This window comes from Balaenoptera physalus (assembly GCF_965194825.1).
Source record: "Balaenoptera physalus genome assembly, chromosome: X".
NCBI lineage: Eukaryota > Metazoa > Chordata > Mammalia > Artiodactyla > Balaenopteridae > Balaenoptera > Balaenoptera physalus.
Genome location: NC_138903.1, coordinates 30,475,832 through 30,491,179, shown reverse-complemented (window position 1 = coordinate 30,491,179; position 15,348 = coordinate 30,475,832). Strand labels below are relative to the sequence as shown.

Below are 15,348 nucleotides of genomic sequence, written 5' to 3'. Positions count from 1 at the left end.
ATAGGTGTGGTGTATAACTGTGGATTTCAAACACTGAGGTGCTTTTTGAAAGTCTCCACTTTCTTGAATGCCTTATTGCACCTTCTTGGCTATTATTCTCCATAAGACTTTGAACATTATGTAAAATAGGGTAACTTAAGGTGGAGTGTATGTTACCAATAAAAATGATCTAGTAGAAAAATCAGTATAAGTGCATATAGGCTTACTGGATATTTTTCATGAGAGGTCAATGTGTCTTCATTAATACTTCCTGTTAGTGTGATGTGATAAAAGAAGTTGGCATAAATAAAAAATAAAAATATTTAAAAACCATAAATAAGTAATCTATATAACAGATATTATAGTTATGTAGTCTAAATTTATACCTCATATTTAAACTTTGGCAATAGATTTTATTTATTTATTTATTTATTTATTTATTTATTTTTAGCATCTTTATTGGAGTATAATTGCTTTACAATGGTGTGTTAGTTTCTGCTTTATAACAAAGTGAATCAGTTATACATATACATATGTTCCCATATCTCTTCCCTCTTGCATCTCCCTCCCTCCCACCCTCCCTATCCCACCCCTCTAGGTGGTCACAAAGCACAGAGCTCATCTCCCTTTGCTATGCGGTTGCTTCCCATGGCAATAGATTTTAAAGTAGATATTGATTTCTTTTGGTCTGAAACCAAAAATAATATTGACATGGTGATATTTCATATTGATTCTTACTGTTAAATTAAAACAGTAGTTCTCAAACCACAGTCACCAGGAGGGCTTGTTAAAACAAAGAATTCTGGGTCACACTCCCAGAATTTCAGGTTCAGTAGGTTACCAGTGGGGCCTGAGATTTTGCATTGCTAGCAAGAGTTTAATTTATTGACCTTTGCCACTGAAGACATTTAAAAGGAGAAATGTCATAAGCTATTATAATTTTGCCTTATTATATTGTCGGATGTACTTATCCCCACTTCACCTGCTTGTTGAGACGTAGAATAGTTCTGTCATTACATATTTTGTAGACATTAGACATTAAACAACCCATGTATATAATTTGGAGAACTTTCTAGGTTATCCACAAAGTTATGTCACTTGTTACGTAGATTTTTAAAATTTTAGATATTCTTCATGTGGCTTAGCTGATTCTTTAGAAATATGATAGAATAAATCTAACCTTCCAACATATAGCATTTACTTGCACTGAAGATTAGTATAAATAGATACAATTTTCATTCAAAATCTTGAAAACACAACTACATGCCAGAATTGTAGCATAAAGATGAGAAAGCTAGGAGGACAAATAGGTGATGTGTATTTTCATGTATTGGGTTGGCCAAAAAGGTTGTTCGAGTTTTTCCGTAAGATGGTACCAAAAACCCGAATGAACTTTTTGGCCAACCCAATATTAACTCATTCTCTTTCCGCTTTGAAGAGTCATTTGTTTCTCAAAAGTTATAAAGGATATCTTTCTCATTTTAATGTGTTTAAAGCAATGTGTTAAGAATATCATTCATTCTTACTGCTTTACTTTTGTTGCATATTGGACCAGTAATTAGCTTTCTTCACAGAAGAAAACAATTAACATTCTTATTGATGTAATTGGAATATATTAGTGTCGGTTCTATGGTACCAAGTTTTGATTATATTAAAAATAGAAAAAAATTAATAGAATTATATTACTTGTATGATTTTTTAAATTTTTAAATAAATAATATGTTTTAAAAAATAAACATACAAATAGTTGATATGGCTCCTTCTATTCCTGTCCTCAGAGGTAAACAAGGTTACCAGTTTTTTCCCTATTTTTTACCAGTATAGAAGTATTCAGACTATATAATTAATTCTAAATTAATATTGAATATTTTTCCTCACTTTACATGAATGCTAGACTATAGTATATATACTGTTCTGCACTTTTTCTTTTCACTTAAAATGTATCTTGTAGATAATTCTGTATCAGTCCATCAGGAATTCCTTCAATCTTTCTCGTGATAGTACTGTATTTCATTGTCTAAACATACCATAATTTATTTAACCAATCTCTTACCAGTGGATATTTAGGTCACTTCTGATTTTTTGCTAATACAAACAATGATGAAATAAATTACCTTTTACTTACACCATTTCACATTTCTGCATGTGTATTTATACAGTGAATTCATGGAAGTGAATTTACTAGTTCAAAGAGTGTGTAAGCATTTTATACTTTTATGCTCCGGTCAGTAATACATGAGAGTACCTTTTTCTCCTTATGCTCGTGAACATAGCGTGTCGCCAAGCTTTCAGATCCTTGCCAGTCTGATAGTTGAAAATGCCCTTTTAATAGAAGCTCAATTTTCATTCCTTACTTTTATGAGATTTAAGAGTTTTAGTGGGCTTCCTTGGTCGTGCAGTGGTTAAGAATCTGCCTGCCAGTGCAGGGGACATGGGTTCAATCCCTGGTCCAGGAAGATCCCACATGCTGCAGAGCAACTAAGCCTGCACACCACAACTACTGAGCCTGCGCTCTAGAACCCGTGAGGCACAACTACTGAAGCCCACGCGCCTAGAGCCCGTGCTCCACAACAAGAGAAGCCACTGCAATGAGAAGCCCACGCACCACAATGAAGAGTAGCCCCCGCTCGCTGCAACCAGAGAAAGCCCGCGCACAGAAACGAAGACCCAACACAGCCAAAAATAAATAAATAAAATAAATTTTTTAAAAAGTTTTTTTAATTAAAAAAAAAAGAAGAGTTTTAGCAACTCTTCATATGTTAAAGATCTATTTTTATTTCCTTTCCTGGGAAACATTTTCTTTTCTAAGTTTTCTCTTGTACAATCTTGTGGGTTTTTGTTATTGTTGTTGTTGAAGGAGATACTCATACAATAGGGAAATTATTACTTTGTGAAATAATGTGTTATTAGGAGACAGCTTACATTACTGTATCAAAAATACTCCAAAATAAAGTTTAGTTTAAATGAAGTAGAAGTATTTTTTTACTCTCATGATTCTACTAGAGACACAGAGTCCACAGATCAACATATGGCTTCCACTTGTGGGCCCAAGGTGACAGCTCTTGTTCTTAAACTATCCCCAGAGATCAAGAAGAATGGAGAGGTCCAGTGGAGCCTACCCACAGTTTTTTTTAAGGGTAGAATCAAAAGTAATATGCCTCACTGTCAGTCAAACCCTACTGGCCAGAACTTTGATTAAGGCCATATCTTGATGCTCAGGAATCTGGGAAATAAAGCCTTGAGATTAGCAGCCTTGTGCACAGTGAAAGTAATATTACAGAATAGGGCCATACTGACTATGGGGGAAAATTATAAATTTGCCACAAGTGAGTTAAAAATATATTTTTATTGAAGTATAATTGGCATACAGTATTAGTTTCAGGTGTACAACATGGTGATTTAGTTTTTTTATACATTATGAAATGATCACCACAATAAGTCTAGTTATCATCTGTCACCATACAAAGTTATTAGAATATTATTGGCTATATTCCTTATGCTGTACATTACATCCCCATTACTTATTTGTTTTATAACCGAAGTTTATGTCTTCTAATCCCATTCACCTATTTTCCAGATTACCCTACTCCCCTTCCCTCTGGCAACCACCTCCTCTGTTTTTATTTGGTTATGTTTGTTCATTTGTTTTATAGATTCCATATAGAAGTGAAATCATATGGTATTTGTCTTTCCCTGTCTGGCTTATTGCACTTAGCATAATACCCCCTAGGTCCACCCATGTTGTTGCAAATGGCAACATTTCCTTTTTTTTTTAATGGCTAACTAGTATTCTATTGTAGGTATGTACCACATCTTCTTTATCCATTCATCTATTGATGGACACTTAGGTTGCTTCTTTCTCTTGGCTATTGTAAATAATACTGCAGTGAACATAACTGTGCATGTATCTTTTCAAATTAGTGTTTTCATTTTCTTTGGAAAAATACCCAGAAGTGGAATTACTGGATCATATGGTTGTTCTCTTTAATTTTTTGAGGAACTTCCATATTGTTTTCATAGTGGTTGTACCAATTTACATTCCTGAAAATAGAATTTTTCCCTTTAATCTTTTTGCCTTTGCTTGTGGTGGATTTTATCCTACAAAATGGTATAGTTTATTTATATATCTGAATATATCAATATTTTTATGGTTTCTGGATTTGGTGTTACCTTTAAAAGTACCTTTATCATTCTGTGTTTATCTTTGGAAAATCTCCTCTCATTTCTTCTAGTAAATCTTACGGGGAATAGTGGCAACAATCCCTGCTGTTTCTGCCTCTTCTTCCCTATCTTGTTCTTCCTGTTTGGACATTTGAAATTTATAATATTAAATTTTAGTTTCATTGTCAGAATGCATGAAACCAGAAGAAACACTTATGTTCTTTATTGTTGGCATTATATATCCATGTACGTTCTAGTCTTAAATATTTTCCAAGATCTGTTCCATTAATATGATCATTCTTCCTGGACACATTTCAAGATGTGTTGAATTCCACTTATTTGTTTACTGCCTTTATGTCCTGAATCTGTTACTCTTTGGAAATTAAAAAGAAGTGGTGAGGTATAAGGAAGCACATATGATAGCTTAGGGAAAGATAGAGGAAAGAGAGCTTGAAATATTCATTAAATTGAATTAATAATTGAAATAAAAGTAATATACTTCGTAAAAGGTGATTTAATGACTTGGAAAATTTAATTACATTGATCTGATTAAAGTGTCACAAAACATTGTTATCATCAGAATTGATTTGTGAGCACTGTTGCAATTTTAGGTTCATGAACTACAACAGGAGATGAAATAATTTTGCCCTCCAGTAAAGAGTGAAAGGACTTTAGTTGCAAAGCGAAAATATATATAATGGTGACTTGACACTGTGCCTTCTTACTCCTCTCTCTCTTTCTCTCTCTCTCTCACTCTCACTCCCTCTCTCTCCATCCTTCGCCTTTCTTCCTCTCTCTTTTTTGCTTTTTCCTCCTTATTTCTATCTCTTCCCCTTTCTTCTCTTACATTCTGTGCTGATTCCCTACCTGTACCCTGATTTTTATGTTTTCGGAAATTAAGTTCATTAATTTTCTATACGTGTGTCTGAGCAGGAAGATGAGACTGGCCCCCATCACAAATCTCATTACCACTCAGAAGAAAATTTTTGACTCATTCCTGAATGATTATGTTTGCAATTAACTATTAGTGATATATATATATATATATATATATATATATATAAAATTATATCTTGACACATGTCTGAATGTTGTTAAATTATAACTTATTTTCAGTGTCAGTTACTTGACTTTTGCTAATCTTGGCTTTAAAGTCTTCCAAAGTACTGTATATTCCAGTGTTTTTGCTTGTTCATATGTGGGCCAAGTATTTAAAATATAGTATTTTAGTATTTAAATATCAATTTTATGCTTATCTTTTTATTGTGGTAAAGTGTACCTAATATAAAATTTGCTATTTTAATCATTTTTAAGTGAATATTCAGTGATATAAATATATTAAATAAACCATCATCACCATCCATCTCCAGACCTTTTCATGTTACCAAACTAAAACTCTACCCATTAAATAATAATTTCCCTTTACCCCCTCCCCTTAGACCCTGGCAACCACCATTCTACTTTCTGTCTCTATGAATTTGAGTACCCTAGGTACTTCATATAAGCAGAATCATACAATGTTTGCCTTTTTGCAACTGGCTTATTTCAGTTAGCATAATGCTTTGAGGTTCATCCATGTTATGATGTGGGACAGAATTTTCTTCCTTTTCAGGCTGAATAATATTCCATTGTTTGTATATACCACTTTTCGTTTATCCATTCATCCATTGATGGACACTTAGGTTGCTTCCACCTTTTGGCTTTTGTGAATAATGCTGCTAGGAACAAGAGTATTCAAATATCTATTCAGGTTTTTGCTTTCAATTCTTTTAGGTATATATCTAAAAGTGAAATTGTTGAATCATATGTTAATTTCTAGGTTTAATTTTTTTGAGGAACTACCAAACTATTGTCCATATGGCTATACCATTTTACATTCTTACCAGCAGGGTACAAGGGTACCAATCTCTCCATATCCCTATCAGCACTTGTTTTATATATATATATATATATATATATATACACAAATCTCCATCCATCCTACTAACCATCTTAAAGGGTGTGAAGTGGCATTTGATTGTAGTTTTGATTTTCACTTTTTTAATAACTAGTGATATTGAATATCTTTTCATGTGCTTATTGGCTATCTGTATATTTTCTTTGGAGAAATATCTTCAAGCCCTTTGAACATTTTCAAATTATGCTGTTTGCTTGTTTGTTGTTGTTGTTGACTCATTGGAGTATTTTGGAAATTATTTGATAGGTGACTTGCAAGTATTTTCTCCCATTGTGTGAGTTACCTTTTCACTTTGTTGGTAGTGTCCTTTGATGAATAAATATTTTAATTTTGACTCTGTTTTTTTTGTGGTTACTTGTGTTTTTGGTGTCATTTTCAAAAATTATTGCTAAATCCAATGCCATGAAGCTTTTCCCCTATGTTTTCTAAGTTTTATGGCTTTTCACTCTTACATTTATGTCTTTGATCAACTTTGAGTTAATTTTTGTATATGATGTATAGTAAGGGTTCAACTTCATTCTTTTGCATGTGTATATCATCTTCCCAACACAATTTGTTGCAAAGACCTGTGCTTATCTTCATGTCTCTTTCCAAGTTGTGCTTTTTAAAGCACTGTAAGATGAAAACACTTATTCCTTCAGGCAAGTGATTTCTTTCTCTTTTTCCTTGTTACTCAGAAACTTTTAAATCAAGTTTTTTTTGAAGGTAAAATATATTTTTTTATTTTTCTTATTCTTTTTTTTGCAGATTATCTTTAAACTTTTTATTTTATATTGGAGTATAGTTGAATAACAATGTTGTGTTAGTTTCAGGTGTACAGCAAAGTGATTCAGTTATACATATACATGTATCTATTCTTTTTCAAATCATTTTCCCATTTTGGTCATTACATAATATTGAGCAAAGTTCCCAGTACTATATAGTAGGTCCTTGTTGGTTATCTATTTTAAATATAGCAGTGTGTACATGTCAATCCAAAACTCCCTAACTATCCCTCCCCCTCACCCTTACCCCTGGTAACCATAAGCACCTTCTCTAAGCCTGTGTGTCTGTTTCTGTTTTGTAATTAAGTTCATTTGTATCATTTTTTTTAGATTCCACATATAAGCAATATCATACCATATTTCTGTTTCTTTATCTCACTTACTTAGAGATAAAGAGCTCAGTTGTGTACTAGTAAATTTTAGAAATGGAATAAACCATCCTTCAATGACAAAACCAATTATTACCACAAATGCTAGTCTGATCTCTCAACTCTGTTTGCCACCATTGCCCCTAACACTGTAGTATTACAGAAGAAATGAGAGAAAAAGATGATGATATATCAATTGATAGGTAGGCAGGCAGGCTGAGAATAGGCACTTGTATCATTAATTAGCTTTGCCTTCACCATATATTAGTGAAGGGTCCTAAGTGGCATAGTTCTTCAGCCTATATAGTCTGAAGAATAGACATTGATGAGTAATAAAATAAAATAAAATTGACATCATTTTTAGTTTTAAAATGCCTCTTTTTAACAAAAAGAACCTTTTTTTTTTTTTGGAATTGTCGACTGTCACACAGAAAATCCTGTAGCTTTTGGGGACATACTTGTCACTGGGACCTCTTTGCTTTGCTGTCATACCATTTCTGCTTCCACTAGAAACAAAATATTTGGAGGAGGGTAGGGAGGTGAAATAGGCAGCAAGCCAGAGCTCAGTCAGCAGGGCAGTAAGACATACAGTGCTCAGAATGCCTAGGAAAATGCTACTGAAGTAGAGTGCGATCACTATTGGGCCTGAGGCACACGGCAAAGAGGAAAGATTCTGTAGATGAGTGGAAATGGTCCTGTGGATGATGGAACCGTAGGAGGTGTCTGTCATGGACTTTGTCTTAGCAGGGGCTTAGCGGGGGGCTTTTCACTCTGAGAAACCAGTCCTGTGGCAGGCCAAGAGAATAGAAACTGTATTAACCTAGGAACAGTTAGGTATATATTTGAAAAAATAGAAATATATTTATTTAAAATTGTTTCCTGATGCCAAAAGAGGCAGTGTACAGAGTGGCAGAAACCTACATATTGAACATTAAGGTCAGTAAGATAGGAATTCAATCTCAGTTCATCCTATAACCATGTGTAAGTTACTCTTTATCTCTAAAATGGTAAGAAGCATAATTAGAGTACAAATAAATAACCGAAGATAATAGATGTAAATTTCACCGTACAATGCCTGGCCCGTAGATCAGTGGTGATTCCCATTCACTGTTGTTGTGGTTTCCACACAAACAAGCAAGAGAATTCTGTCAGCATTATTACAAACAATGAATTGCATATGAACTGATCCTTTAAGTGTACGGTCACAACCCAGCTTTAAGTGGATAAAGCAGTACAATGAAACCCATATTATATACAAGTACAGAAACAGGATCACCCTGAACTTGAAACAGAAGACTGAAAATCGCTTTACGAAATACATAGTAAGTAAAAATAGTACCGATTTTTTTTTAGTATTTTAGTTAAAAGTGCCAGTTTTTAAGTGGCAGAATATAAAAATGCCAAAGGATAAGTACAGTTGACTCTGTAATACTTGAATTTTGTGCTGTTCATCCCTCTGTGAGTCATGCCTCTCCTGAATTTTAAAGCTTAGCTTAAGCATTTGAAATTTTCATGTTTTGGAGTACTTTTGTTTTAGATTTTTCTTTCTTCTATTGTTTTGAATCTCTTAATTGTGTCAGTATAGCCATTAACTATCCTTCATCAGTTATAAGTGTTAAAACCCAAGGCTTTGACTTCATAAGGCCTAAATCAGAATAGAGAATGAAGAAAGCAAATGCCAAGATCTTAAAAACATTAAATGATAAAGGAGCCAGTGCCAATTTAGAAAAGCGCTCTTATCCTTACCTTAGAGTTCTACTTTGGTAAATGTTAATATTTAACCAGTTAGCAACACTAACACCACTATTTCAACAGTTAACCTTTCGTGTATAGTAAACGTTGCAAGATGAACTTCATATTTGATAAAGCAGACTTGGTTAAAAAAAAAGTTTACAAGAAAGTACATCTCCATTTCAATAGTAATTTAACTCAGGGAAAATGAATATAACCTCTTGCAATTGCTGTTGATATATAGTGGTGGAAAGTAATTTCATGACTTCTGTTCATGCCAATGAGGTAAGCAATTAGGACAAAGAGGGCATTTCCTGAAAGGGCACCCCCAATGGCAACAGAACTCAGCATGGTATTTCCATTTCAGTAACGTTTTTCAACAGATCCAAACTTGTTACCTTCAAACTTGAAAGCCTGGACCCATCCAAACTTTGAAAATGTTGACGGAAGGTGCATTTGTGACTTGAACATTTTCCTCAGGGTTGCGCTTAGGGAAATTGCCAGTGGTGGCTAGAAGACTCTCAGTGCGCCATTGGAAGCTTTAAAAGTGGAATTTCTGATGCCATATGGAGTTGGATTTAACTGGATTCCTTGTAGGAAAAACAGGCTAGAAGTTGCATCTATTCCAACACTGAAGACAAGAGGAGTCACAGTTTCGCTGAGGAGTTCCAGTGTCACTAAATGAGAATTATAGCTCAGTGGCTTTATTTGGATTGATATTAAATGCCCTTGTCACAACTGCCTTATAGCTTTTCTCATAGGTGATAATCATTCGTCAGCCCATGCTATAAGCAGACCAGTTCCATTTGTGTGATACATAGTGTACTTCTAAGCAGGTGGACTTTCTGGGGAACTGGTAGGCTTGGGCCTTGGGGCTGTTACTGGGAAAGTCTCTGCTTACAGAGTATTTCTTCCTTGTTGAAGTTATTTGAAAGGTATTCCTGGATAGTTCCTTCACAGAGTTTAATAGTTACATTATTTGTGTGTATCTGGTTGCCTCTGACATGCCTCTATTTTTCATCTATGTCTGCCTTGATGTTAGGTATAGATTCCACAATCTTGATTCCTTTTGCCCTTGCACTGGGAGAAATAGTTGTGTCTGACAAGTTATAACCAAAACCGAACAGTTGGACACTGTAAGGTGTTGCATTCCTTATGGAATCGAAGGTCAGTGTATATCCTTCAAAAGCAGTCACTGTACTCGCATCAGAAGCTTTCTCTTAACCACAGCGGCTACTATTCAGTACTTCTGCATTAGGTGGTAGATTAAAGGTCACATTTTTGTCATCAATTTTCTGTAATATTTCCTCGAGAAAGCAGCTTGAGAAGTCGTCCATTGTGCAAGATGCTCAGTAACCGCTTTTCATCTTAAACGCTGCAGATGTACTGTGCCTCGGTCATGAAAGCAGCAGCATGAGCAGTTACCCCCTCCAAATACCACCCAGGGCTGCCAGGGGCAGGAAGGGTTGGAACAGGAGGCCCAGGTGGGTTTCCACTGCACCTCCACCATCTGCCAGGATCTCTCGTGTATCCGCCTACATTTGGAAGTTAGGAAATAGGCAAAAAGACCACTAATCCAGGGGTTAGGATATGGCAAGAAAGAAACATGTCAGCAAAATTGAGATGCACCCTGTTGCTTGGGCCCTTTGGACCAAGATGGAGACCTTGGTGGCACAGACTGCTTTGCCTGCCCTGTGAACACTATCATGTGAGCCCCCTCTTGTGGTGGTTTTGTTACTATTTTTAAGCTTTCAAACTTAGATATCTGTGTTCTACTCCAGTGTGACTGAATGGGTGAGGTTTTCCTTTAAGGGCCATAACCTAATATTTGACAATGTCAGCTACTGAAAATTCAAATGCTCTATTTTGCCTTTGAAAATAATCATTGACGATGATGTCATTGTTCCTGCAACTGCCTTATTATGCTTCTCTTAATTCCCTTAGTTCTTCAAGAAGCTAACTCTGATGGAGGTTTTAGTTTGCATAATAGCAAAGGGATGGCCTGGTGACCAAACCCTGTGTAAGGGAAGAGAAGGAAGCAGGAGAAGTCCAGTCGTTTGTGATGCTGGGCCTCAGGTGTCACCATGGGGGAGCTCTGGAGAGCCAGGATCAATGCATGATGGGCCGAAAAGGCCAGTACTTGACACTCCTGCTTTCATCAGACATTGGCTTTGGGCTGACCCAGGAAGGGTATGACCTTGAAAAATGTGTCTCTTTACAGTAGAGGCATTCCCTGAAGTGGATGACAGATGAAAGCTGGGGCAAAGATCTGGGGCAAGATCCTTCCTTGAAGAAGGGTCTTGGTGGTTCATTGCATTCATCATGTAAGTAACACTCCAAAGATTTGACACACTGAAATATAGGCTGACTTGAAGTAGCTCTGGTTTGTTTTCAAAGTTATTTTGCAAACTATTGTCTTTTGCAATGAAGAACTAAGTGTCCCATAGTTGAGAGGTAGAGCTGTGTTTCATTATAAAGTACTGCTTTATTTTCTTTTAATATGTTCATTGATTTAATGATATAAGCAGATATTGACATCCATGGTTTTAAATCTATCCGATATGTGTCCTCCAAGGATGTACAGTCCTGTTCTTTTTATTTATGGGGACCTAAAAATAATAGCGGGCAAAGATAACAAGGCTCTGATTTACTTAGAATTAATGTTCAGTTTAATACTTCATGTTGATGTGCACTTGAATTATATCCCGCATTTGTGTGGCTTTGTAGAATGTGTTTTGGAATACATATTTTCCTTTCTTAAATATGACTGCCTGAATATTGCTTTTGTTATTCATTTGATGCTTATTAGCAAATGCTAGACTAAGCTAGATGCTCTATAGACCTTTTTATATAAAGCTTGTTGCCATGGTAACTAAGTGCTTCTCATTTAGAAAATAGACGAAATTTGGTGGGAAAGGAAGGGTAGCTGCCCAAGGAATCCTTGGCCATATTAAGAGCGTGTTTGCTAGGAGTGGAAAGGGAAAAACAGGGAAACAATTCTCCCATCTCACAGTAATTCCTAGTAGCTATTCCTGGGTCAAGTTATTAAAGAATCAGTCATATGGCAAAAAATGAGCTTGTCTTAGGGTTTCATGATACTTTATGATATATATGGTCTCATCTATTTACCAAATAAACTGTGTTCAAAAAAAGGAAGGAACAGAAGAATCGAACAAAAGTCATTTTTCTTTGCACCAAATACAAAGATCAACCCAATAACATGTAACATTTAAGAAAGATACAGTAAAATATTGGAGCTTTGTTCAATGGTATTTTGAATGGAGATATTTCATTCATTTTTAATTAACTTACACTTCTAAATTGGTTGCATTACAAATGTTGGAGAAAAATTTCACTAACCAAATGTTGCATGTTAAAACGTATTTTGACATTTGAAATGGAATTGTTTAATTTGGTGATGGAGTCGTGAAGGATTTTTGAAGGCTGGGATGATTATTTGTAGTTTTCTCAAGCAGTGAAATCAACTGTGTGGCAAGAAATGGGTTGTTTCCTTTGGTGTACATGATAGGACCATCATAATATAGTTAATTCTTATGTGGCAGCGCTTGAAGCAAGTCAATGATGTCTTTCTATAGCAAATGATTTTTTTGTAGAGTGTGTTAGGAGAGGTCATCACATCATTAGTCTGAGAAAAATAATCATCAAGAACCCATTACAGGGTTACCTAGCAGGTACTAGCTTTATTTCATTAAGAATATTTTCCCTTCCTTCTCCATATGTGGATGAGTTAGGATTTGAAGTTATTTGTAGTTTGAGTGTTGATACAAAAAAAATTTTTTTAAAGTTCAGTATATTGATACGTTATCATTATAAATGAAAGGTCAGTTACTCATATGCTACCAGAAAATGACTTTTAACTGTACAAATTTGTGAGTATTCAGAATCCAAAATACAGTGTGCATTTTCTTTTACTTTAGTTTATTTTGATTTACTTTTTGTCAAGGTGACGAAGTTTATGCAGAAATAGCTACTGGTTAACGATTTATCTTGGCCAAATATTTGTCTGGTTTCTGTTAGTGTTACTTTTCCTTGTAATAAGCTTAATAAGAAACTCATAATCAGAGTATTTTCCTTTGGTAAATAATTTACATATATATTTACATACACACACGAACACATATATATATAGACACACACATATGTGTATATTTATAATATTGGGCCAGAGAGTCCTATCTCTCTTGATTTTATTTTTAACATCTTTATTGGAGTATAATTGCTTTACAATGGTGTGTTAGTTTCTGCTTTATAACAAAGTGAATTAGTTATACATATACATATATCCCCATATCTCTTCCCTCTTGCATCTCCCTCTCTCCCACCCTCCCTATCCAGCCCCTCTAGGGGGTCACAAAGCACCTAACTGATCTCCCTCTGCTATGCGGCTGCTTCCCACTAGCTATCTATTTTACGTTTGGTAGTGTATATATGTCCATGCCACTCTGTCACTTTGTCACAGCTTACCCTTCCCCCTCCCCATATCCTCAAGTCCATTCTCTAGTAGGTCTGTGTCTTTATTCCCGTCTTGCCCCTAGGTTCTTCATGACCTTTTTTTTTGTTTTAGATTCCATATATATGTGTAGGTATTTTTTGATTTCCTCTTTGATTTCTTCAGTGATCTCTTGGTTATTAAGTAGTGTATTGTTTAGCCTCCATGTGTTTGTATTTTTTACAGATTTTTTCCTGTAATTGATATCTAGTCTCATAGTGTTGTGGTCGGAAAAGATACTTGATACGGTTTCAATTTTCTTAAATGTACCAAGGCTTGATTTGTGACCCAAGATATGCTCTGTCTTGGAGAATGTTGCATGAGCACTTGAGAAGAAAGTGTATTCTGTTGTTTTTGGATGAAATGTCCTATAAATATCAATTAAGTCCATCTTGTTTAATGTATCATTTAAGGCTTGTGTTTCCTTATTTATTTTCATTTTGGATGATCTGCCCATTTGTGAAAGTGGGGTGTTAAAGTCCCCTACAATGATTGTGTTACTGTCGATTTCCCCTTTTATGGCTGTTAGTATTTGCCTTATGTATTGAGGTGCTCCTATGTTGGGTGCATAAATATTTACAAGTGTTACATCTTCTTCTTGGATTGATCCCTTCATCATTATGCAGTGTCCTTCTTTGTCTCTTGTAATAATCTTTATTTTAAAGTCTATTTTGTCTGATATGAGAATTGCTACTCCAGCTTTCTTTTGATTTCCATTTGCATGGAATACCTTTTTCCATCCCCTCACTTTCAGTCTGTATATGTCCCTAGGTCTGAAGTGGGTCTCTTGTAGACAGCATATATACGGGTCTTGTTTCTGTATCCATTCAGCCAGTCTGTGTCTTTTGGTTGGAGCATTTAATCCATTTACATTTAAGGTAATTATAAATATGTATGTTCCTATTACCATTTTCTTAATTGTTTTGGGTTTGCTATAGTAGGTCTTTCCCTTCTCTTGTGTTTTCCGCTGAGAGAAGTTCCTTTAGCATTTGTTATAAAGCTGGTTTGGTGGTGCTGAATTCACATAGCTTTTGCTTGTCTGGAAAGCTTTTAATTTCTCTGTCAAATCTGAATGAGATCCTTGCTGGGTAGAGTAATCTTGGTTGTAAGTTTTTCCCCTTCATCATTTAAATATGTCCTGCCACTCCCTTGTGGCTTGCAGAGTTTCTGCTGAAAGATCAGCTGTTAACCTTATGGAGATTCCCTTGTATGTTATTTGTTGCATTTCCCTTGCTGCTTTTAATATTTGTTCTTTGTATTTAATTTTTGATAGTTTGATTAATATGTGTCTTGGCGTGTTTCTCCTTGGATTTATCCCATGTGGGACTCTCTGTGCTTCCTGGACTTGATTAACTATTTCCTTTCCCATATTAGGGAATTTTCAACTATAATCTCCTAAAATATTTTCTCAGTCCTTTTCTTTTTCTCTTCTTCTTCTGGGACCCCTATAATTCAAATGTTGGTGCATTTAATGTTGTCCCAGAGGTCTCTGAGACTGTTCTCAGTTCTTTTCATTCTTTTGTCTTTATTGTGCTCTGCAGTAGTTATTTCCACTATTTTATCTTCCAGATCGTTTATCCGTTCTTCTGCCTCAGTTATTCTGCTATTGATCCCTTCTAGATAATTTTTAATTTCATTTATTGTGTTGTTCATCACTGTTTGTTTGCTCTTTAGTTCTTCTAGGTCCTTGTTAAACGTTTGTTGTATTTTCTCCATTCTGTTTCCAAGATTTTGGATCATCTTTACTCTCATTATTCTGAATTCTTTTCCAGGTAGATTGCCTATTCCCTCTTCATTTGTTTGGTCTGGTGGGTTTTTACCTTGCTCCTTCATCTGCTGTGTGTTCCTCTGTCTTCTCATTTTGCTTATCTTACTGTG

The 15,348-nt window shown here is 35.2% G+C and overlaps 1 protein-coding gene, 1 long non-coding RNA gene and 1 pseudogene across 4 annotated transcripts in view; 1 reads left to right on the top strand and 2 right to left on the bottom strand.

Moving 5' to 3' along the window:
- Nucleotides 1-15,348, top strand: part of DMD (dystrophin) — a 2,259,822-nt gene that overhangs the window by 189,337 nt on the left and 2,055,137 nt on the right. The gene's annotated exons all lie outside the window — the stretch shown is intronic.
- The window catches only part of LOC309652670, a 422,767-nt gene that overhangs the window by 37,406 nt on the left and 370,013 nt on the right, over nucleotides 1-15,348 (bottom strand). The window lies entirely within an intron of this gene.
- Nucleotides 6,083-13,531, bottom strand: LOC309652594 (lysosome-associated membrane glycoprotein 1 pseudogene; annotated as a pseudogene). Its single transcript has one exon. The product of its transcript is annotated as a lysosome-associated membrane glycoprotein 1 pseudogene (transcript).